The following is a 22,634-nucleotide window of genomic DNA, read 5'->3' as shown; positions in this document are numbered from 1 at the left end:
AAAATTCAACATCCATGTATGAAAAAACTCTCCAGAAAGCAGGAATAGAAGGAACATACCTCAACATAATAAAAGCTATATATGATATATGACAAACCCACAGCAAACATTATTCTCAATGGTGAAAAATCGAAAGCATTTCCCCTAAAGTCAGGAACAAGACAAGGGTGCCCACTTTCACCACTACTATTCAACATAGTTTTGGAAGTTTTGGCCATGGCAATCAGAGCAGTAAAAGAAATAAAAGGAAAAAAAAGGAAAAAAAAAAAAAAAAGAAATAAAAGGAATCCGAATTGGAAAAGAAGAAGTAAAACTCTCACTGTTTGCAGATGACATGATCCTCTACATAGAAAGCCCTAAAGACTCCACCAGAAAATTATGAGAGCTAATCAATGAATATAATAAAGTTGCAGGATATAAAATCAACACACAGAAATCCCTTGCATTCCTATACACTAATAATGAGAAAACAGAAAGAGAAATTAAGGAAACAATTCCATTCACCATTGCAACGAAAAGAATAAAATACTTAGAAATATATCTACCTAAAGAAACAAAAGACCTATATATAGAAAACTATAAAAGACTGGTGAAAGAAATCAAAGAGGACACTAATAGATGGAGAAATATACCGTGTTCATGGATCAGAAGAATCAATATAGTGAAAATGAGTATGCTACCCAAAGCAATCTATAGATTCAATGAAATCCCTATCAAGCTACCAATGGTTCACAGAGCTAGAACAAATAATTTCACAATTTGTATGGAAATAGAAAAAACCTCGAATAGCCAAAGCAATCTTGAGAAAGAAGAATGGAACTGGAGGAATCAACCTGCCTGACTTCAGGCTCTACTACAAGGCCACAGTCATCAAGACAGTATGGTACTGGCACAAAGACAGAAATATAGATCAATGGAACAAAATAAAAAGCCTAGAGATAAATCCACTCACCTATGGACACCTTATCTTTGACAAAGGAGGCAAGAATATACAATGGAGAAAAGACAATCTCTTTAACAAGTGGTGCTGGGAAAACTGGTCAACCACTTGCAAAAGAATGAAACTGAAACACTTTCTAACACCATACACAAAAATAAACTCAAAATGGATTAAAGATCTAAACATAAGACCAGAAACTATAAAACTCCTAGAGGAGAACATAGGCAAAACACTCTCTGACATAAATCACAGCAGGATCCTCTATGACCCACCTCCCAGGATATTGGAAATAAAAGCAAAAATAAACAAATGGGACCTGATTAAACTTAAAAGCTTCTGCACAACAAAGGAAACTATAAGCAAGATGAAAAGACAGCCTTCAGAATGGGAGAAAATAATAGCAAATGAAGCAACTGACAAATAATTAATCTAAAAAATATACAACCAACTCCTGCAGCTCAATTCCAGAAAAATAAATGACCCGATCAAAAACATGGGCCAAAGAACTAAACAGACATTTCTCCAAAGAAGACGTGCATATGGCTAACAAATACATGAAAAGATGCTCAACATCACTCATTATCAGAGAAATGCAAATCAAAACCACAATGAAGTACCATTTCACGCCAGTCAAAATGGCTGCTATCCAAAAGTCTACAAGCAGTAAATGCTGGAGAGGGTGTGGAGAAAAGGGAACCCTCTTACACTGTTGGTGGAAATGCAAACTAGTACAGGCACTATGGAGAACAGTGTGGAGATTCCTTAAAAAACTGGAAATAGAACTGCCATGAAAGTGAAAGTAAGTAAAGTCACTCAGTCGTGTCTGACTCTTTGCGACCCCATGGACTGTAGCCTACCAGGCTCCTCTGTCCATGGGATTTTCCAGGCAAGAATACTGGAAAGGGTGGCCATTTCCTTCTCCGGGAGATCTTCGCAACCCAGGCATTGAACCTGGGTCTCCCTCATTGTTTGCAGATGCTTTAGTGTCGGATCCACTTAAAAGCACAACATTTCTTTGAAATTAGTGTTGCAAGGAAATTGAAGACATCCACAAATCCATAGTATCAGTTAGCCTCTTTCAGTTAATGGAAAAGAATCTTGGTACTACCATCTATGTTTTTGGCAAAGGAACTCCCACTCAAAAAAGTCAACATTCTTTTCAATGTATATAGTTACTGATATGACCCAGCAATCCCACTGCTGGGCATACACACCAAGGGAACCAGAATTGAAAGAGACAAGTGTACCCCAATGTTCATCGCAGCACTGTTTATAATAGCCAGGACATGGAAGCAACCTTGATGTCCATCAGCAAGATGAATGGATAAGAAAGCTATGGTACATATACACAATGGAGTATTACTCAGCCATTAAAAAGAATACATTTGAATCAGTTCTAATGAGGTGGATGAAACTGGAGCCTATTATACAGAGTGAAGTAAGCCAGAAAGAAAAACACCAATACAATATACTAATGCATATATATGGAATTTAGAAAGATGGTAATGATAACCCTGTATGCGAGACAGCAAAAGAGACACAGATGTATAGACCACTCTTGGACTCTGTGGGAGAGGGTGAGGGTGGGATGATTTGGGTGGGATGATTTGGCATTGAAACATGTATAATATCATATGTGAAATGAATCACCAGTCCAGGTTCAATGCATGATACAGGATGCTAGGGGCTGGTGCACCAGGATGACCCAGAGGGATGGTATGGGGAGGGAGGTGGGAGGGGGGTTCAGGATGGGGAACACATGTACACCCGTGGCAGATGCATGTTTATGTATGGCAAAACCAATACAATGTTGTAAAGTAATTAGCCCCCAACTTAAATAAATAAATTTATATTAAAAAAAGAATAAAACAGTCATTGTTGAAATTCTCTCAAGTACAGAAAACTATACAGAAAAAATTAAAATCTCCCATAACTGCACCCCAACTGCATCATGTGTTAACAGGTAGGGAGATGAAAATGTCTGAGAACAGCAGAATGCAACAACGTGGATATTGACAGCTTTGGAATTATTCTGTCTGTGAGCCCAGAGAGAAGAGTCCCTGCTTGAGCTTGGATGAAGCGACAGCAGGACAGATGGGTGGTGTGACCGAGGGGCACATGTCAAGTTCCCCTTACCTCAGGGTTCACTTGGAAAGTATCCTCAGCATTTGCCTCCATGAACAGAAGCGTTCTTTAGCTGAAAGAGGAAATGACTCATTTTAGCTCAAAGATGACGAAATAGGAGATGCCATTTCTGACTCACTTTGCAGCAATAGCAAGACTGAAATTACTGCACTTAAGTGATGGCATAAGCCAATTCTAGCTTTTTTTTTTTTTAATTAGTTTTCTAGCAACCTTAGTCGCTCAGTCGTGTCCAAGTCTTTTCAACCACCAGGCAAGAACACTGGAGTGGGTGGTCATTTCCTTTTCCAGGGGATCTTCCAGACCCAGGTATCGAACCCAGGTCTCCTGCATTGCAGGCAGATTCTTCACTATCTGAGGCTCTGTGGAAGCCCTCTAGCAACCTTCGTGGTGGTGGTTTAGTCACTAAGTCATGTCCGATTCTTGCAACCCCATGGACTGTAGCTAGCCAGGCTCCTCTGCCCATGGGATTCTCCAGGCAAGAATACTGGAGTGGGTTGCCATTTCCTTCTCCTTATTATGAAGTAATTTTAAAACTTATAGATAACTTGCAAAAATATTAAAAATTTTTTATATACCCTTTACCAAGATCCCCTAATTGTTAATATTTTGCCACATTTGGTTTATTCTTTTCTTTATACATAGGTGATTATTTTTACTGAATCACTTGAGAATAAGTCATGATGTCTCTTTACCCTTCAATATTTCAGTATGTTTTTCTAAGAGCAGAGGCATTCTCTTACATAACTGTAATGTAGTTAATTAAAATCAGAAAATTAATACTGATATTAACAGTACATGCATGCTCAGTTGTGTTTGACTCTTTGTGACCCCATGGACTATAGCCTGCCGAACTCTTCTGTCCATGGAATTTTCCAGGCAAGAATATGGGAGTGTGTCGCCATTTCCTCCTCCAGGGGATCTTCCTGATCCAGAGATTGAATCTGCATCTCCTCTGTCTCCTGCATTGGCAGGCATATTCTCTACCAAATAGTAAAAATCACTGATATAGTACCATTACCTAATCTACAGATCTTTGTTACATGTTGTCAGTTATCCTAATTGGGATTCAATTTTGCAAATCTGGCCCTGGAGATCCTAAATGAAATTTATTGACATATCCTGTCATAGACATGACTAAACTGGGAACCTGGCCACTTCAACTCAAAGCTTAAGTTGGATTCTATCTTATGGGTTCATATGAGCATTGGCAAAAGCCTGCTTTTCGAAATGTGAATAATTTTTGGTTGTAACCATGTCGTTCCCTGGGCTATTGGGTGTGGGCTTCTATCAGCTGGGCTGTGGCCATCCGGAATCGTGATTTCTATCTCATTTCTTCCAGTTTATCTGGCTCTAGATTTTGTCTAAGATGTTTTAAACTCTGGAGACTAATTGGCCAGGCTCTGTGAGGCATAAGGTGACAACTGCTAATAGAGCGGATCTGAGGGACTTCCCTGGTGGTCCAGTGGCTAAGACTCTGTGTTCCACAAATCAGGGGGCCTTGGTTCAATCCCTGGTTGTAGAACTAGATCTCACATGTTACAATTAAGACCCAGTGTGGTCAAACAGATAAATAAAAACAAATATTAAAAATAATATAGATCTGATTTAGGAAAAAAAAAAAGGATTTCAGGACTTGAATACAAAATAGGCTGCTAAATGCATATAGATAACAATGCCCTTCCCAGGTGGTTCAGTGGTAAAGAATCCATCTGCCAATGCAGGAGACGCAAGAGACTCAGGTTCGATCCCCAGTATTGGGAAGATCCCCTACTCCAGTATTCTTGCCTGGAGAATTCCATGGACAGAGGAGCCTAGTGGGCTACAGTCCATGCAGTCACAAAGAGTCAGACATAACTGAGCGCATGTGTGTACCTGTGCTCACACACACACCCACATGAAAAATTCCTAATTTAGTGCTCAATTTTCTCTTGCACACTCTATGCAAAAACAATCTAACCAGAGTAGCAGAATAAATAATACTTAAAAATAATTTCTATGTCTTCAAAATTCAGACTTCTGGGGATTATGGTTTGAAGAGTCCAGTGCTGAGTATTCTCCATGTTGACTCAAGCCCTGGAGGAGGAAGTGGACAGTCGGCAGCTGTGGATTCCTACCAGCAGCTTTATGCATCTTGAATCTCTCTCAGATACCCTACTCTCTCAACATCATCGCTACTGGCCTAATGAATGGACAGACCAGACAACCTTTTTTTAAACATTGATACTGAAGTGTAGTTGATTTATAATGTTATTCAGTTTCGTGTGTACAGCAAAGTGAATCAGTTATACACACATGGTTGTTTAGTCACTGAGTCGTGTCTAACTCTTCAGCAACCCCATGGACTGTAGCCTGCCAAGTTCTTCTGTCCATGGGATTTCCCAGGCAAGAATACTGGAGTGGGTAGCCATTCCCTACTCATAGGATTTTCCCGACCCAGGGATAGACTTCACGTCTCCTGCATTGGCAGGCAGGTTCTTTATCACTGAGCCACCAGGGAAGCCCTACACATATATTACATCCAGTCTTTTTTTACTTTCTTTTTCCATATAGGCCTTTACAGAGTATTGAGTAGCATTCTGTCTGCTATACAGTAGGTCCTTATTAGTTATCTGTTTTATATATATTATTAGTGTATATATGTCAATCCCAATCTTCCAATTTATCCCTCACTCCTGTTTACCCTCTGGTAACCATAAACTGAAGCACATCAGACAAAGGCAGATATCATATGATATCACTTATATGTGGAATATAAATAGATACAAATGAACTTATCTATAAAACAGAAATAGAGGAACAGACAGAGAATCCAGACATCTTTGCAATAAAAGCCTATGATGTGATGAGGCCATCTGAGCATAAAATGGCCAGTCCCAAGGCATCTGGAAATGAGTGCTCATCATGCAACTGTCCAGGACAGCTTTCTCAGAAGCAGTCCATTTTTCTCCATAGCATACAGCGATACTGAATTTTTCATTTATTTTAAAATTATGAACATTCTAGAGTGTATTTTAGATTTGGGGAATGATTCCAGTACTTAAAGCCCTCTCCTTGATAATGTTGTAACTCTGTTTATAACAACTGCTGCTCTGCTCTGTTACCTCCCAAATTGAATCCAAACTCTTTTTACCCTTTGGCGGGAAGCCCTGAGGGGTCAGCAGGGGCTGGGGAGGGTGCGGGAGTGGAGCCCAGGAGGGGTGCAGTAGGGGTGGAAATTCAGTCAAGATTCTGGGGCAAGAGAATATAAAGGACATTGTAGTCTTTTCACTCATTTTTGCAGTTCAACAATCACTGATTGAGTACTAGGTCTTGGACTCACTTCATTCATTCATCTATTTATTCATTCAGAATGAAAAAATGCCTGGCACACCATTTCCTGGAGAAGGGCATGGCAACCCACTCCAGTATTCTTGCCTGGAAAATCTCATGGACAGAGGAGCTTAGCGGGCTACAGTCCATAGAGTTGCACAGAGTCAGACATGACTGAAGCGACTTAGCATGCATGCACACACACCATTTAGCCCTTGTCACTCTTCACCCTCATGCCCACAACTCCTCCTGCTTCTGCTCTGTGCCCTGTGGGCTGGATCCTCTCTTATTACTCTTGTCATTCAGCTCTGTTTGGTCCCACCCACAGCAGGCAGAGAATGGGAGAAGAACACATGAGGGAACCTATCTCCCAACACCCCTGCCTTCTTCCTAGCCTGGTTCCAGCAATGTCTCTGTCTCCATGGCCACAGTTCCAGGTGGACATCCCCTTTCCATGGTTCCATATCTCTGGGTCCTGGAAAGACCTCTCCCTGGCCATTCCCCTCGAGGCAGAGGCTGGTGACAAATTCCCTTATTAGTTTTCTCAACTCTGCCCACCAGTATGTAAATTATAACATTTTATTAAAAATCTTAGCAGAGCATGTCATCTTTTTCCTTTCTGACCCTGACTGCTACAGCCCTTGAATATATGCTGAATTGTTTTCTGATTATTTTGGACAGACTGGAAAGATTAAAGTTTGGTGAACAGTGTTCAACACTAGGCTTCACCAGTGCAGGAGGGGAGGCGTGACTTAACAGAAGCTCCTGGGGTGGAAATTGCAGAGATTTAGTCCTTTATAGACTCCAGTATTGTGTGTCAAAGACTGACCTGATCTCTGATCACATAATTGGAAGTATGATGACCAGAAGAAAGGTGATAGTACCACTTAATTCTGTCTCCATTTACAGTTCTAGGCTCAGTTCTGGGCTTCCCACTTTAAGAGGAGACACGTTAGTTGTCTCTAAGTGCTTGAAGTCTGTCATATAGAGCAGTAGTTGAACATTTTTTCTTTAAGGACCAAATAGTAAGTATTTTTGGCCAAGATGGCCATACATTCTCTGTTGTGACAGCTTTATTGCGCAAAAGCAGTTGTGGACAATATGTGAGTGAATAGGCTTGACTGTGTTATAATAAAACTTTATTTACAAAAATAAATGGTGGGCCGAATTTGGCCTGTAGGCATTATTCTGCTGACTTCTGATATGAAGGGAACTATTAGATTTATTCTGGTTGTTTCCAGAAGTCAGGAGTTAGATCAGTGTGTAAAAATTGTAGGGGGTAGATTTGTGCCATAAAATAAAAAGATGCTTGCTCCTTTGAAGGAAAGCTATGACAAACCTAGACAGCGTATTAAAAAGCAAAGATATCACATTGCCAACAAAGGTCTGTCTAGTCAAAGCTATGGTTTTTCCAGTAGTCATGTACAGGTGTGAGAGTTGAACCATAAAGAAGGCAGATCATCAAAGAATTGATGCTTTCAAATTATGGTGCTTTAAAAGACTCTCAAGAGTCCCTTGGACTGCAAAGAGATCAAACCAGTTAGTCCTAAAGGAATCAATCCTGAATATTCATTGGAAGGATTGATGCTAAAGCTGAAGCTCCAATACTTTGGTACCTGATGCGAAGAGCTAAGTCATTGGAAAAGACCCTGATGCTGGGAAAAATTGAAAGCAAAGGAGAAGAGGGCAGAGGAGGATGAGATGGTTAGAAAGCAATACCGACTCAATGGACATGAGTTTGAGTAAACTCTGGGAGAAAGTGAAGGACAGGGAAGCCTAGCATGCTGCAGTCCATGGGGTTGCAAAGAGTCAGACATGACTGAGCGACTGAACAACAACAGATTTGTGCTAGTTTTCAGGAAGCTCTTTCTAAAGGTGATGACTATTCCCAAATAGGATGAGCTGGCTCGAGGTAGTAGGTTTCTTGTCACTGAAAGTATTCAAAGGAGAAGCTGAGTGTCACAGAATAATTTTCTGCAAAGCACCGAGAGTAACTCAGAGGATGTGGGTGGTAGAAATACCTCATATATATGTATACTCAGTATAGTACCACACACAGTAAGTGTTCTAGATTTTATATTCTTGAGAAGAGAGGCTGTGCCATATATATCTCCACATCCTTCCCACTCCTGAAAGCCTAGGGTACTACTTTAAAACACAGTGGGTGTGACCAATACATGTTTTGTCAACCTGGCTCTTTAAATAAAATCTGGCTGACAGATGAATTAAACTAATTTGTCTTTAGCACAGTCATCAGTACTAGTCATGTCAAATTAGTTCAATTACCTCTAATAAGCTTCAACATTCAGAATTTTCACCGAAAAGAGCAGACGTAACAGTCAACATTTATCAAGTTCTGAAAATATGCCAGCTACTGCGCTAAGAGCTTTATATACATTATCTTGTTTAATTCTCCCCAAACCAATGAGGTAGACATTATCCCATTTTATTGATGAAGAAACTGAAATTCAGAAAGGTCTCAAAGATAGTAAGTGGCATAACCAAAAATCGAGCTGAGATGATGTCAAAGGCTGTGGTCCAACCACAAGGCTATCCTGCTTCTCATTCATTCTTTCAGTATTCAGCAAACACTGATTGGCTGCCTGCTGTTTGCCAAACACTTTAGATGCTGAAGACAGAGCTGTGATTATAAACAGATCAAATCCAGGTGACAAAGGAACTTATATTCTGGAGTATAAAGGGGATGGATGTATCATTGACAAAGGAGAAGATGTTAAATGATATTTCATCATAAGACACAGAGATTAAACAGATAATATTTCTGTCCATATCAGAGCTTCGGGTATAGCCCTAACTGATGAATTTATACAAGCTCTTTTTTTGTACTGACATTGGCTGAAGTTTAGTCTTTTTGTCAAATTCTCAGATACATTCAGATTTTTAGAAAGAAGTTTCAAGCATTTTGGCAACTTGATAGAGATCACTATGACAATTTGTAGATCTGTGAATGAAGCCCTGGAAGGGTAAATAACCCCATAAAGCACTCAGGAATCACTCTTCCAGGGTAGGTTGAATCTGAGCATCATCAATCTGGGAGACCAGAGACAACTGATGAAAAGAGGTGGAAAAAGCCAGTTTGGTTAACATAAAAAAAAAAAAAAAATAACCCTTGGCAATATTTTTTCCCTTTCCTGAAACACAGAAATGTAAAGAGCCTAAAATTCTAACTCTCAGTTCTCAGTATATAAAAAATATCAGTATTAATAACAAATGCTACAATGTGGAGAGAAGCTGATCCCATACAGCAGTCCCCAATGTTTTTGGCATCAGGAGTGGAAGATAAATTTTTGATGGACAGGGGTGTTGCAGAGGGATGGTTTTGGAATGATTCAAGGACATTACATTTATTGTGCACTTTATTTCTTTTATTATTACATCAGCTCCACCTCCAATCATCAGGCATTAGATCCTGGAGGTTGGGGAGTCCAGCATATGGAGAGGAAAACACACCAATTTGGGTCAAGGGGATGGGCCTTGTTTAGAAGGAGGAGAACTACTGGGATGCTCAGGAGTGGACCCTACCAAAGGGAAATTCCAAAACCTTGACTTAGGTTGATAATGGAAAGAGAGAGAGAGCAAGAGTGCTAAGGTCCACACAGCGCAAAGCCAAATTGTCAGGTCCAGCTGGCAAGTGCTGGCTGCAATGGGAGACAGAGCCTGAAGGCCAGGGGCTAAATAAACACAAGCTCAGAGGCGGAAGTGAAAGAATGCAGCACTTTGTGTCTTTTTGGGTGCTAAACACAAGGGGTGGGCATGGATAGCCTAGTTAGAATAGGATAAGAAGTGACAAACAGTAGTAATACTTTTGCAATTACAAAATTCCTTTTGTAGGTAGACTGCAGTGATTTTCAGATTGGTGAGTCCTTACAGTGTCAGCATAATCTTACTTAGAAAATGGCTAGAAAGCAGAGGACGATAATAATGACTTAACATTTATTGACTGCCAGACACAGCTTTTCAGCACTTTAATGCATTGTCTCATTTAACTTTCACAAGCGCATTTTGATAACCACGGTCCTTAATAGACACCTACTTAAAAACTGATTAAAAACATAAACACGTTTGGAGGAAATGATAAAATGTCCTCAGAAACAAGTACTAGTCATTTATTCATTCATTCGTTTCCTGGACTACTTCTTCAGCCACCAGCAATCAAGTACCTAATACGTGCTGGGTACTGTTTAGGGTCTGTGCATGAGTGATTTCACTGATTTCCCTCATTGTTCAACAGAGGGGCAGTAGAGGGAGCAAGGGACTATGAGTGACAAAGCCTGGGTTCTGTTTTAGCCCTGCCTCTAATGGTTCCTGTGGTCCGTGGATAGATCAGTTTTCTTCTCTGTTTAATGTATTCTAGTGTAAAACGAGGGCTGGGACTACATGATGCTTGAGGTCTTTTTGAATTTAATGTTAAAGTCTTCAGGGCCTTTATAATACATTGCAATTTATAATGAACATTCATTTATATTCTATCATAATACCCTTTCCACTCCATCAGCTAAATAATAATATTTATAGCTTTAGAGAAATTTGCCAGGGCTCAAAGCAAGTTCCTTTGCTCGTTCCACTAGAAGTCTCTGTCTTCTGCTTTGAGTTCATGCTTAGATTACAAAAGAGTCATAAGAGAGTTGGGTGCAGATATCAGAGGAAAGGAAGAGATACAGGAGACACAGAAGATGAGGAGAAGTTGTGAGTAGGAAGATGTGCCAACACTCAGGGGCTTTGTGTGTTGTTTGGGAAACCATTTAGGGCTGCTATGATCATTGAGGAAGTGTATTCAAAGGCACAAGAAGAGAAATCCTCCAACTGGAGGAAATTACATAGCGGTAGATTCAAATTCCCAAATCACTGCTCTCTGTGGATGGTGACTGCAGCCATGAAATTAAAAGATGCTTTTCCTTGGAAGGGAAGTTATGACAAATCTAGATAGTGCATTAAAAAGCAAAGAAATCACTTTGCCTACAAAGGTCTGTCTAGTCCAAGCTATGGTTTTTCCAGAAGTCATGTACGGATGTGAGAGTTGGATCATAAAGGTTGAGCGATGAAGAATTAATGCTTTTGAACTTTGATATTGAAGAAGACTCTTGAGAGTCCCTTGGAAAGCAAGGAGATCAAACAAATCAATCCTAAAGGAAATCAGTCATGAATATTCATTGGAAGGACTGATGCTGAAGCTCCAATACTTTGACTACCAGATGTGAAGAACCAACTCATTAGAAAAGACCCTGATGCTGGGAAAGGTTGAAGGCAAAAGGAGAAAAGGGTGGCAGAAGATGAGATGGTTAAATGTCATCATTGACTCAAGGGCATGAGTTTGAGCAAACTCCGGGAGATAGTAGAGGACAGAGGAGCCTGGCATGCTGTAGTCCATGGGCATACCCATGGGGTCACAAAGTCTGATATGGCTTAGCAACTGGACAACAGATTCAAGTTCAAAAATAGCATAGTGAAGTGTCTCCCTGGATATTCCACTTGTCCATTACAGAGCAGAACTACAATAAATAGGCCATATTATAAGGCAGGAGCCCTGGACTAAAAAGAATGCATACTAAATGATGACTATTATGCTCCAAAGATGAAATGAGCCCCTGTGATAGGAGACCAACTCCTCATCACTGTGGATGCTTAAGCAGAGACCATATGAAACTCTAGATGGGTTAATGGCTTGGATCAGGCCCAGAAGATGAGTAAAGGAACTTCCAACTATGCTATGGTTCTAGAGACTGAAGTCTTACCATTTAAGCCATAGTCTATTATCCCTGAGCTTCCCTGGTGGCTCAGCTGGTAAAGAATCTGACTGCAATGTGGGAGACCTGGGTTTGACCTCTGGGTTGGGAAGATCCCCTGGAGAAGGGAATGGCTATCTACTCCAGTATCTGGCCTAGAGAATTCCATGGACTGTATCTGCAAAGCATTAGATACAACTGAGCAACTTTCACTTCACTGTCATCCCTTCTCCAGATTTTAGATATTCCTGCAATCATCTTTTGGGAATATTCAAAGACCTTTCCCAGCTACTCATATTTAGGACAAGTCCCTCAATTCATTTCTTTCCAAGAAGTTCCCTGTATGGATCCTTGGCAGGATATCTACCCTGACCTCCTTGTCTTGATGTTTTCAACCTCCTATTCTTGAAAAATATCCAGGATGAGGGCTTCTCTGGAGGTCAGAGTTAAAACCAAACCCCACTGTGTTGAACCAACATATTGAAACTCTCAGTTCAGTTCAGTTGAGTCACTCAGTCATGTCTGACACTTTGTGACCCCATGGACTGCAGCACGCCAGGCCTCCCTGTCCATCATTGACTCTCAGAGCTTACTCAAACTCAGTCCATTGAGTCAGTGATGCCATCCAACCATCATCCTCTGTTATCCCTTTCTCCTCCTGCCTTCAATCTTTACCAGCATCAGGGTCTTTTCTAATGAGTCAGTTCTTTGCATCAGGTCATCAAAGTATTGGAGTTTTAGCTTCAGCATCAGTCCTTCAGTGAATATTCAGGACTGATTCCCTTTAGGATGGACTGGCTGGATCTCCTTGCAGTCCAAGGGACTCTCAAGAATCTTTCCAAGACCACAATTCAAAAGTGTCAATTCTTTTTATAGTCCAACTCTCACATACATATATGACTACTGGAAAAACCATAGCTTTAACTAGACAGACATTTGTTGGCAAAGTAAGGTTTCTGCTTTTTAATATGCTGTCTGCTGCTGCTGCTAAGTCGCTTCAGTTGTGTCTGATTCTGCACGACCCCATAGACGGCAGCCCAACAGGCTCCTCCGTCCCTGGGATTCTCCAGGCAAGAACACTGGAGTGGGTTGCCATTTCCTTCTCCAATCATGAAAGTGAAAAGTGAAAGTGAAGTCGCTCAGTCGTGTCCGACTCTGTGCGACCCCATGGACTGCAGCCTATCAGGCTCTTCCATCCATGGGATTTTCCAGGCAAGAGTACTGGAGTGGGGTGCCATTGCCTTCTCCAATATGCTGTCTAGGTTGGTAATAGATGTTCTTCCAAGGAGCAAGTGTCTGCAGTCACATTTTGCAGTGATTTTGGAGTCCAAGAACATAAAGTCTGCCACTGTTGCCATTGTTTCCCTATCTATTTGCCATGAAGTGATGGGACTGGATACCAAGATCTTAGTTTTCTGAATGTTGAGTTTTAAAGCCAACTTCTTCATTCTCTTCTTTTACTTTCATCAAGAGTCTCTTTAGTTCTTTGCTTTCTGCCATAAGTGTGGTGTCATCTGCATATCTGAAGTTATTGATATTTCTCCTGGAAATCTTAGTTCCACCTTGTGCTTCATCCAGCCTGGCATTTTGCATGATGTGCTCTGCATTTAAGTTAAATAAGCAGGTGACAATATGCAGCCTTGACATACTCCTCTCCCAATTTGGAATCAGTCTGTTGTTCCATGTCCAGTTCTAATTGTTGCTTCCTGACCTGCATACAGATTTCTCAGGAGGCAGGTCAGGTGGTCTGGTATTCCCATCTCTTGAAGAATTTTCCACAGTTTGTTCTGATTCACACAGTCAAAGGCTTTGGTGTAGTCAATAAAGCAGAAATAGATGTTTTCTGGAACTCTTTTGCTTTTTTGATGATCCGATGGATGTTGGCAATTTGATCTCCGGTTCCTCTGCTTTTCCTAAATCCAGCTTGAACATCTGGAAGTTCACGGTTCACATACTGTTGAAGGCTGTCTTGGAGAATTTTGAGCATTACTTTGCTAGCATGTGAGATGAGTGCAACTGGGTGGTAGTTTGAACATTCTTTGGCATTGCCTTTCTTCGAGATTGAAATGAAAACTGACCTTTTCCAGTCCTGTGGTCATTGCTGAGTTTTCCAAATTTGCTGGCATATTGAGTGCAGCACTTTAACAGAATCATCTTTTAGGATTTGAAACAGCTCAACTGGAATTCCATCACCTCCACTAGCTTTGTTCATAGTGATGCTTCCTAAGGCCTTTGACTTCGCATTCCAGGATGTCTGGCTCTAGGTGAGTGATCATACCATCATGATTATCTGGTCATGAAGATCTTTTTTGTATAGTTCTTCTGTGTATTCTTGTCACCTCTTAATATCTTCTGCTTCTGTTAGGTTCATATCATTTCTGTCCTTTATTGTGCCCATCTGTGCATGAAATGTTCCCTTGGTACTCTAATTTTCTTGAGGAGATCTCTAGTCTTTCCTATTCTATTGTTTTCCTCTATTTCTTTGCATTGATCACTGAGGAAGGCTTTCTTATCTCTCCCTGCTATTCTTTGGAACTCTGCATTAAAACTCTAGTCCATTGACTAACAGGGTGACCCTTGCATTTGTCCAGTGCCCTTGTTTCCCAAGCTATTTTCCATCTGCCAGTTTTATCAGAAGCAGAAATTCAATTTGTATCCTGAGGGTAATCACTTCCTCAAGATAAGGTTCATGAAGTCCCTGCAACACTGTGAAAGGTGAGAACTTTTATAATTGTTATAACTTGCCCCAGGTCACAGGACAGCAGAGCCATATCTAACCAAGGTTCTTTTAAATCCTTTTGGGAATAAGTGTAGAGTAAATAAAGAGACCCTGATGCTGGGAAGGATAGAAAGAAAAAGAAGAGGGCTGCTGCTGATGAGATGGATAGATGGCATCACCAACTTAACAAACATGAACACAGGCAAACTGAGAGATAGTGGAGGACAGGGAAGCCTGGCATGGTGCTTCAGTCCATGGGGTCACAAAGAGTTGGACACGACTTAGCAACTGAACAACAACAAATAAAGAGAACTATAGATAGTTTACAAAGAACCAAAGTCCAGATCGGCTTGATAGACTAGCAGGGAAGGGCAGAGTTTAGAGCTGGATTTTATAAGCCTGACAGCACCAAATTACAATCGCCAAAAAACAGGCTGATTGTTCTAGTCCGATGAATAGCCATGGCCCGAATGTGAGTCTGCTTAAATCAGCCAGTGGCCATCTTGACTGGGGCAACCATGGGTTGAATGAGGTAGCCACCAGCAGTGGACCTGAAGCAAAGGACTTTCTGCTTTTTTTTTAGCTCAGAGACCACATGTGTAAATTCACCCTCCCAGAAAAGCTTGTAGCATCTACAAGCCAGGGTTACACTCCTAATTAAAAGGACAATTAAAAAAAAAAAAAACCTTCCAATGATGAAAAGGCCTTAGACAGAATTCTCAAGAAATTGGTTTAGAAAATAATCCCCAAATGATTGCAACATAAGAACATTCTTAAAATGTTACCTTTGTCCTGATGTCTAAACTCTCCTGAATTGGTTTACAAAAAGGTTCTTTATGCATTTGAAGCCACTAATACTATAAGTGGGGAAAGAACACACTCTTTTAATTAAAAGAGCAGATTGCTATAGTTGTGGTAATCTGAATTGAGAACATCTTTTTAAACAGAAATATGAGAGAATAAATATTTCCTAAAGTTAGAATCCAAAATTTAGGATTATTTAGGATTAGTATCCAAAACTGTTCTTATTTCACACTGTGTAATCAGGAAGGCTGTTCAGAAGGGCATGTTAGAAGGAAAGTCTGTTTTAGGTTTCCAGCTAGTTGGGGACCATCTAAATACCATTTGTCTCTAACCCTTGAACTGTCTTCTTCTGGACTCCTGGGGCAACACAGTTAATAACCCTCATGGAGCTGTAAATGCGTCAATGCTGTGTCAATGCTGACACTTGTGGTTTGCAGTCTAGTTGTTTGCTTGACTATCAGATATTGCCTTTTTTAGGTAGTTGAACTTGACAGAATGATAAACTGTGCTTCTGTTTACTCTTTAGCTCTCAAGGCTAATTTAAAAGTGCTGCTGGTGATGGCAATGGAAACACCTTAAACCATTAAGTTGACAAATGGAATATTAACACAGGCACTAATTCCCTAGCTAATGGAAATGAGTCAGTTACCTTCTTTAACCCAAGTACCACGTGCAATGTTCTTTTAATTCCCATAAACCACAGGGTCTGGTTCCCCTGAGTTGAGAGGATGCAGATCTCACCAGATGACATGTCTTACTTTGAGGTCCTTTAAGCCCCATGTTTGTTCTAACAGCTTCGTCTTAGTCTTTTACTGCTGTTTTCTCCCCAGGGTTTTGGTCACATTATTTTCCAAAGTGGCCCAATTGCATTCATTATTCATTTTTATCAACACAAATGTGTATGTTGTTATAGCTATATTCCAGTTGGCAGCATACTGACTAGCCCGATTCATTGCATATAAGCACCCTGCTGTAATGGACATGTAAAGAATCTGAATCAGACCAAAAGGTATATAAAAGTGACTCGTGCCATTTTTAAACCAACTGACCTTGAGGAGGATATATTTACACTTCCTTAAATCTCAATTTCTTCATCTGCCAAGTGGGAATACCTTTCACTACCTTTTTAGATTGCTGTGAAGATTCCATGCACAGTGTCTAGGAAATAGCAAGTAGTGAATACATGCTAGCAATATTCATGGTTACCAGTTTCCTATGTGCCAGGAATCATGGGAATCCTCAACGCATCTGGAGAACTAAGAACCATTATTATCTTCATTTTTCTGATGAGAACAAGAAAGACAGATTAAGTACCTGCCCAACATCACAAAGATATGAAATGGCCATGCCTAGATTCCAGAGCCTGCAGTCTGGCCACTACTCCCCATGTAAGAAGAGTTTTGACACCTTGAGAAGGAACTGCTTGAATATGAATCCCAGGCAACCTTCCAGATCTGTAGAACCTTATTTGCTCCCTCTTGCTCCTCTTTCCCATGCTTCCTCATTCACACCTGAGTCAGAAGCAGAGAAAAGACAAAAACTAGTACAATAGGACAGTACAACCAGTAGATTCCTGGCAGACCAGCTATGGAGCTTGGCCTCAAACTCAGCTGTGCACTTGTTGGCTGAACACAAAGGCAGGTGCTGTATTTCACGTGGATGTAGTAAAGAGATTTCAAGCATTCTAACATTATTTCATTAGAAGGGATGAGTGAACACTTCTCTATACAGATCCACTCTACTGAGATAACTGAAAAGCACAAATACAAATATCATGACCTTATTACGCTAATATCATTAGGTTATCTTGCAAACATCTACTTGCCACAAACCTGAATAAAAATCTTTTTTTTTTTTTTTTTTTGCTATAAAAACTAAATCTTAAATCCCTTAGTAATCTTATCTCTTAAATCTAACGTATTAAGATCAGGAGCTGTTTTATTAACTTCTGCCTTCAGCAAAAAGTTATTCAATTCAGATTGTTGAAACTGTGGCAATTTGCTGTTTTAAGTAAAACACAAGTGTGTTGTCCATCAACTGATAAGTGGACAAGTAAAATGTGGTATATCTCCAATGGAATCTTATTCAACAACAAAAAGGAATGAAGTACTTGTCATATTCTACAACTTGGACAAACCTCAAAATCAATATTATGAGTGAGAGAAGCCAGTCTCGAAAGGCCACATATAGCATGATTCCATTTATATGAACTCTCCAGAAAAAGCCAATCCACAGCAACTGAAAATAGATTAGTGGTTGCCAGGGGCAGGGGTAGGGCAAAAAGGGAAAAGGGAATGACTGCTAATGTGTACTACATTCCTTCTGTGGTTGGTTTTAAAACTAGGTTGTAGTGAGGGTTGCGTGACTCTGTAAATATACTGAAAACCACTAAGTTGTAGGCTTTAAAGGGATAAACTTGATGGTATGTAAATATATGGTATATATGGTATATAAAATATGGTATATAATAAAAATATTTAAAAGAAATGTTAGTGTGTAATTTCCCCTACTTACTTGCAAAACTAATAGCTATCCTTTCACGTTCATCAACCTTCATTATTAGTGACACTCTTTTTGAGTAAACAGTGACGAACATGAAAGCATTTATCCCCTTCCTCCTCTCCCCACTCCCCACCAAGAGCCTTGATAATTAATCTTGTCCTTACTTTCAACTTGTCTGTCAAGTATCTGATGGCTAGGAAGTTGGAGTTCTAGATATAACTGGCTCTCTAAATATAACTTTCAGGCTAAACCTTCAAATCTGGTTCTACCTTTGGTTCCTTCCCCATGTTCTCTTTCTTTTTCTTAACTTCACTGCCAAGGACCCAGTGTTCCAAATCACAGGTGACCTGGAACAGGGCCTCCAGACTGCAAAGGGAACAGAGCCAATTGTTAATGAATACAAAGCCCTAATAGACAGAAACTGGTAGGGGAAAAAATAGATGGTGCCTCATCTTTTTGGGGAGAAGGCAATGGCACCGCACTCCAGTACTCTTGCCTGGAAAATCCCATGGATGGAGGAGCCGGGAAGGCTGGAGTCCATGGGGTTGCTGAGGGTCGGACACGACTGAAGTGACTTAGCAGCAGCAGCAGCAGCAGCATCTTTTGGGATGTTGGTGGTGAAAATGTAAGCAGCTTTTATGTCAATACATGTGTGTTACAACAATAGTTAGATGAGACCTGGGATGCCAATTAAGAGAACTCCAAACAATTGTGATTGGCACTTAGGCATCAAGAGAAAAAGTTCTTTCCTTAGTGTTCTTGGTTTGCTCTACTGGCCATACAAACTGGCTTCCCAGGTGGTGGTAGTGGTAAAGAACTTGCCTGCCAATGCAGATGTTAAGAGGTGCACGTTCATACCCTGGGTCAGGAAGATCCCCTGGAGGAGGGCATGGCAACTCACTCCAGTACTCTTGCCTGGAGAATCCCCATGGACAGAGGAGCCTGGTGGGCTACAGTCCATTGGACTGCAAAGAATCGGACATGAGCAAAACTACTAATGCATGCACCATACAAACCACAAAGGCAATGGCAAATTGTATCCTCTGGATAGGAATCCTAGTCCAGTTTCTAAATAGTGAGAGTCCTGTTCTCCACTGAGCTTTCCTGTCAGGAGATGAGCCATGTGGATTCATGCAGCTCTGACAAAGCCCTTCCTTTCCATTCCAGGCCTCTAGTCCAGTGACGTCAGGGAGGATTTCCACAAAGGTCAAGGGATTAACCATGCCAAATGTGGAGCTGGGGCTCAAGACAGGAGGAGGCCCTGAAATCTGGAAATATTCCAGTATTTGGGCCAAATCCACTCCCTTTATCATTCAGAGATTATTACATCATAAAATGATGTCTTTGTCATTTTATCCACTGCTAATTTTTTTCCCCTTTGGAACATATTTCCCTTTGCTTTTCTTCCTGTTCCCTCACCTTCTGTCCTCTGTCAGTAACAGATATGGTTTACCTCCTTGACCTACCTCAGAGGCAGGTACAAGCAGTAGGGTGAGAGTGAGGGACAGATTCTGCAAACACATTTTCACTTTCCCATCGCTCCCAGAGAAACTGATCCTCACCCAGGGAGAGAGAGAAGAGAGCCTGTGGCACCAGAAATCTGCCAAGAAGTCCAGTGACTTACCCTAGGCAGGCTACAAGTCAGGTGAAGGTTGGACCTTTGCTTCAGCATGCAGAAGGCAGGGAACTTGCTAGATTCACCAGGAGTTTCTGGTAGGGTTTATTCCTGGCTCTGACCTCCTCAGAGACCAGTCTGTGCAGCTCTGATGAGCACCAACCCGTTTGCTGATTACCCTTTGGCAAGCTGATTCAGGCAAATTAGTATTTGCCTTATGATATATAAGGCCCTTAACTGCCTTTTACCCTCACTGCAAAAAAAGCAATAATTGGACAACTTGCTTGCGACAGTCATTGGATTTGCTTCTTTTGGCTTAATCTGGTTTACAGTTCACTTGCCACCAAATCAAAATGGCTAGATTCAAATCAGCTTTTGTTTCCCAGCAAAGCAGGGAGGATGAGCAAGGCGGAGGGGGAAGAACTGAGAGGATAAGTGCGAGGGCGGCAAGGGCAAGCTACAGGAGGTGAGTCATGAATTCTGAGCGACCCTGCCACTGCAAGCTCCAGTCTACCCTTTGATCATTGCCTTGTTGACATCCCAGCACTTGAGAGCATGTCATACAGGAGGGGACACATGCTCCTGAAGGGGCAAGCACTGGCCATGGAGTCTGGGCTGTTCTCTCAACCTTTCTTGCCAAACATCACTTTTCAGACAGAAGTGGATTTTTAGCTCTAATATCATGTAAAGTCAGGAGCCTGGTCACACATGCGTGTGTGCATGCTAAGTTGCTTCAGTCGTGTCTAACTCTTTGTCACCCCTTGGACAATAGCCCACCAGGCCCCTCTGTCCATGGGGTTCTCCAGGCAAGAACACTGGAGTGAGTTGCCATGCCCTCTTCCAGGGGATCTTTCCGACCCAGGGATCAAACCTGAATCTCTTACGTCTCCTGCATTGGCAGGTGGGTTCTTTACCTCTAGGGCCACCTGGGAAGCCCAGTCACAACATTAGATGCAAATGGAACCTTCTCACAATGTCATTTGTTTGGATAGTGTACTGGGTTGAATCATGTCCCCTTGAAAGAGATATTGAAGTCCCCCAATACCTCAAAATGTGAACTGATTTGAAAACTGGGTCATGGGTGATGTGATTAATTACTTCTCACATGGGCAAGAAGCAGAGACATACAAGGAAAATGACCTATGATGACTGAGGCAGAGACAGAAGGGATGCAGCTATAAGCTAAGGACACCATGGCCTGCCGGTCACCACTGGAAGTCAGGAAGAAACAAGGTAAGCATCTCCCCAGAGTCTCAGAGGGAGCAAGGCTCCAAGGAAATCTTTGTCCCCAACTTACAGCCTCCGTAACTTGTGAGAAAACACATTTCTATTCTTTTAAGCCAGCTGGTTGTGACACTTTGTCACAGAAGCCCAGAGAAAATAATCCAGGTGGCTTGTATCCACATGATCTGGTGTGCTCATTTAAACACCTTTTCTGTGACCAGTTCATACTTCTTTCCTGCACCCATATAAAGTCTGATTGTACTTTTGATCAGTGAAAATACTTGAAATGGACAGGATTTGTCCCCCTGGACTGATGTGGACCCAGCATATGTCCTGTTCTAGGTCAGCATCTCTGCCCCTTCCAGTGGGAAAGTTGCTATGTCCCGTAAGAAGCCAGTGATGCTTTTCTGAGTTCACTGCTATGAGGTCTTGTTAATTTTTATTTAAAGGAGAGTTCTAGCCACTCGGTTCAATTCAGTTGCTCAGTCATGTCCGATTCTTTGCAACCCCATGAATTGTAGCACACCAGGCTTCCCTGTCCAACACCAACTCTCGGAGCTTGCTTAAACTCATGTCCCTTGAGTCAGTGATGCCATCCAACCATCTCATCCTCTGTCATCCCCTTCTCCTCCTGCCCTCAATCTTTCCCAGCATCAGGGTCTTTTCAAATGAGTCAGCTCCTTGCGTCACGTGGCCAAAGTATTGGAGTTTCAGCTTCAACATCAGTCCTTCCAATGAACACCCAGGACTAATCTCCTTTAAGATGGGCTGGTTGTATCTCCTTGCAGTCCAAGGAACTCTCAAGAGTCTTCTCCAGCACCATAGTTCAAAAGCATCAATTCTTTGGTGCTCAGCTTTCTTTATAGTCCAACTCTCACATCCATACACGACCACTGGAAAAACCATAGCCTTGACTAGATGGACCTTTGTTGGCAAAGTAATGTCTCTGCTTTTGAATATGCTATCTAGGTTGGTCATAACTTTTCCTTCCAAGGAGTAAGCGTCTTTTAATTTCACGGCTGCAGTCACCATCTGCAGTGATTTTGGAGCCCATAAAAATAAAATCAGTATCTTTATGAAGGTGAAAAGACCTGGGCCAAGCAAAGTTCAGCTTGGATTTTGTCCAAAACCCCACAGTTGTTTATTAGCAAAGTGAGACTGGATTGATTCTTTTGACATATTGAAACACAATAGCATCAATGAAACACTGCATAGGGTGTGTGAATCTAAAGGGATGACTATTGATTTTGGAAGCGTGTAGAAATACATACTGAGAGAAGGCTAATAATTCAACAAAATGCTGGTGATAAAACCAGATGTCACTCATGACTCCTTAATTTCCAGTACTCTCCCTTCTACATTCAATTCTGACAAATTTTACCTTCTAAATTTTATCTTTTAGGGAGCCTTCCTTGACCATGCCTTCTGCCCTCAACTCCTTGTTGGGTACCCTGACTTTGAACTGCACTATCACCCTGTACTTTGTCTACCACAACACTCACTACGTTGTCTATTGATTTTATCTTTACTGGACCTATCTCCACCATTCCATAAGGATGAAAATCATGGCATCTATGTGACAAGGTACTGTTCAGCACTATGTGTTACTCAGTAACTCACAGCCCAGACTCG

The 22,634-nt window shown here is 41.3% G+C and overlaps 1 protein-coding gene across 7 annotated transcripts in view; it reads right to left on the bottom strand.

The window, feature by feature from the left end:
• The window catches only part of PRLR (prolactin receptor), a 192,905-nt gene that overhangs the window by 68,136 nt on the left and 102,135 nt on the right, over positions 1-22,634 (bottom strand). For 5 of the 7 annotated variants that reach the window (XM_070774774.1, XM_070774773.1, XM_019983032.2 and 2 more), the window contains exon 2: positions 3,077-3,137. The exons of the other annotated variants lie outside the window; for them this stretch is intronic. The gene's annotated coding sequence lies outside the window, so the exon portion shown is untranslated. The remainder of the gene's footprint in view (positions 1-3,076; positions 3,138-22,634) is intronic. 7 annotated transcript variants of the gene reach the window in all.

This window comes from Bos indicus, chromosome 20 (assembly GCF_029378745.1).
Source record: "Bos indicus isolate NIAB-ARS_2022 breed Sahiwal x Tharparkar chromosome 20, NIAB-ARS_B.indTharparkar_mat_pri_1.0, whole genome shotgun sequence".
Lineage (NCBI taxonomy): Eukaryota > Metazoa > Chordata > Mammalia > Artiodactyla > Bovidae > Bos > Bos indicus.
This window is presented reverse-complemented; position numbering and strand designations above follow the sequence as displayed.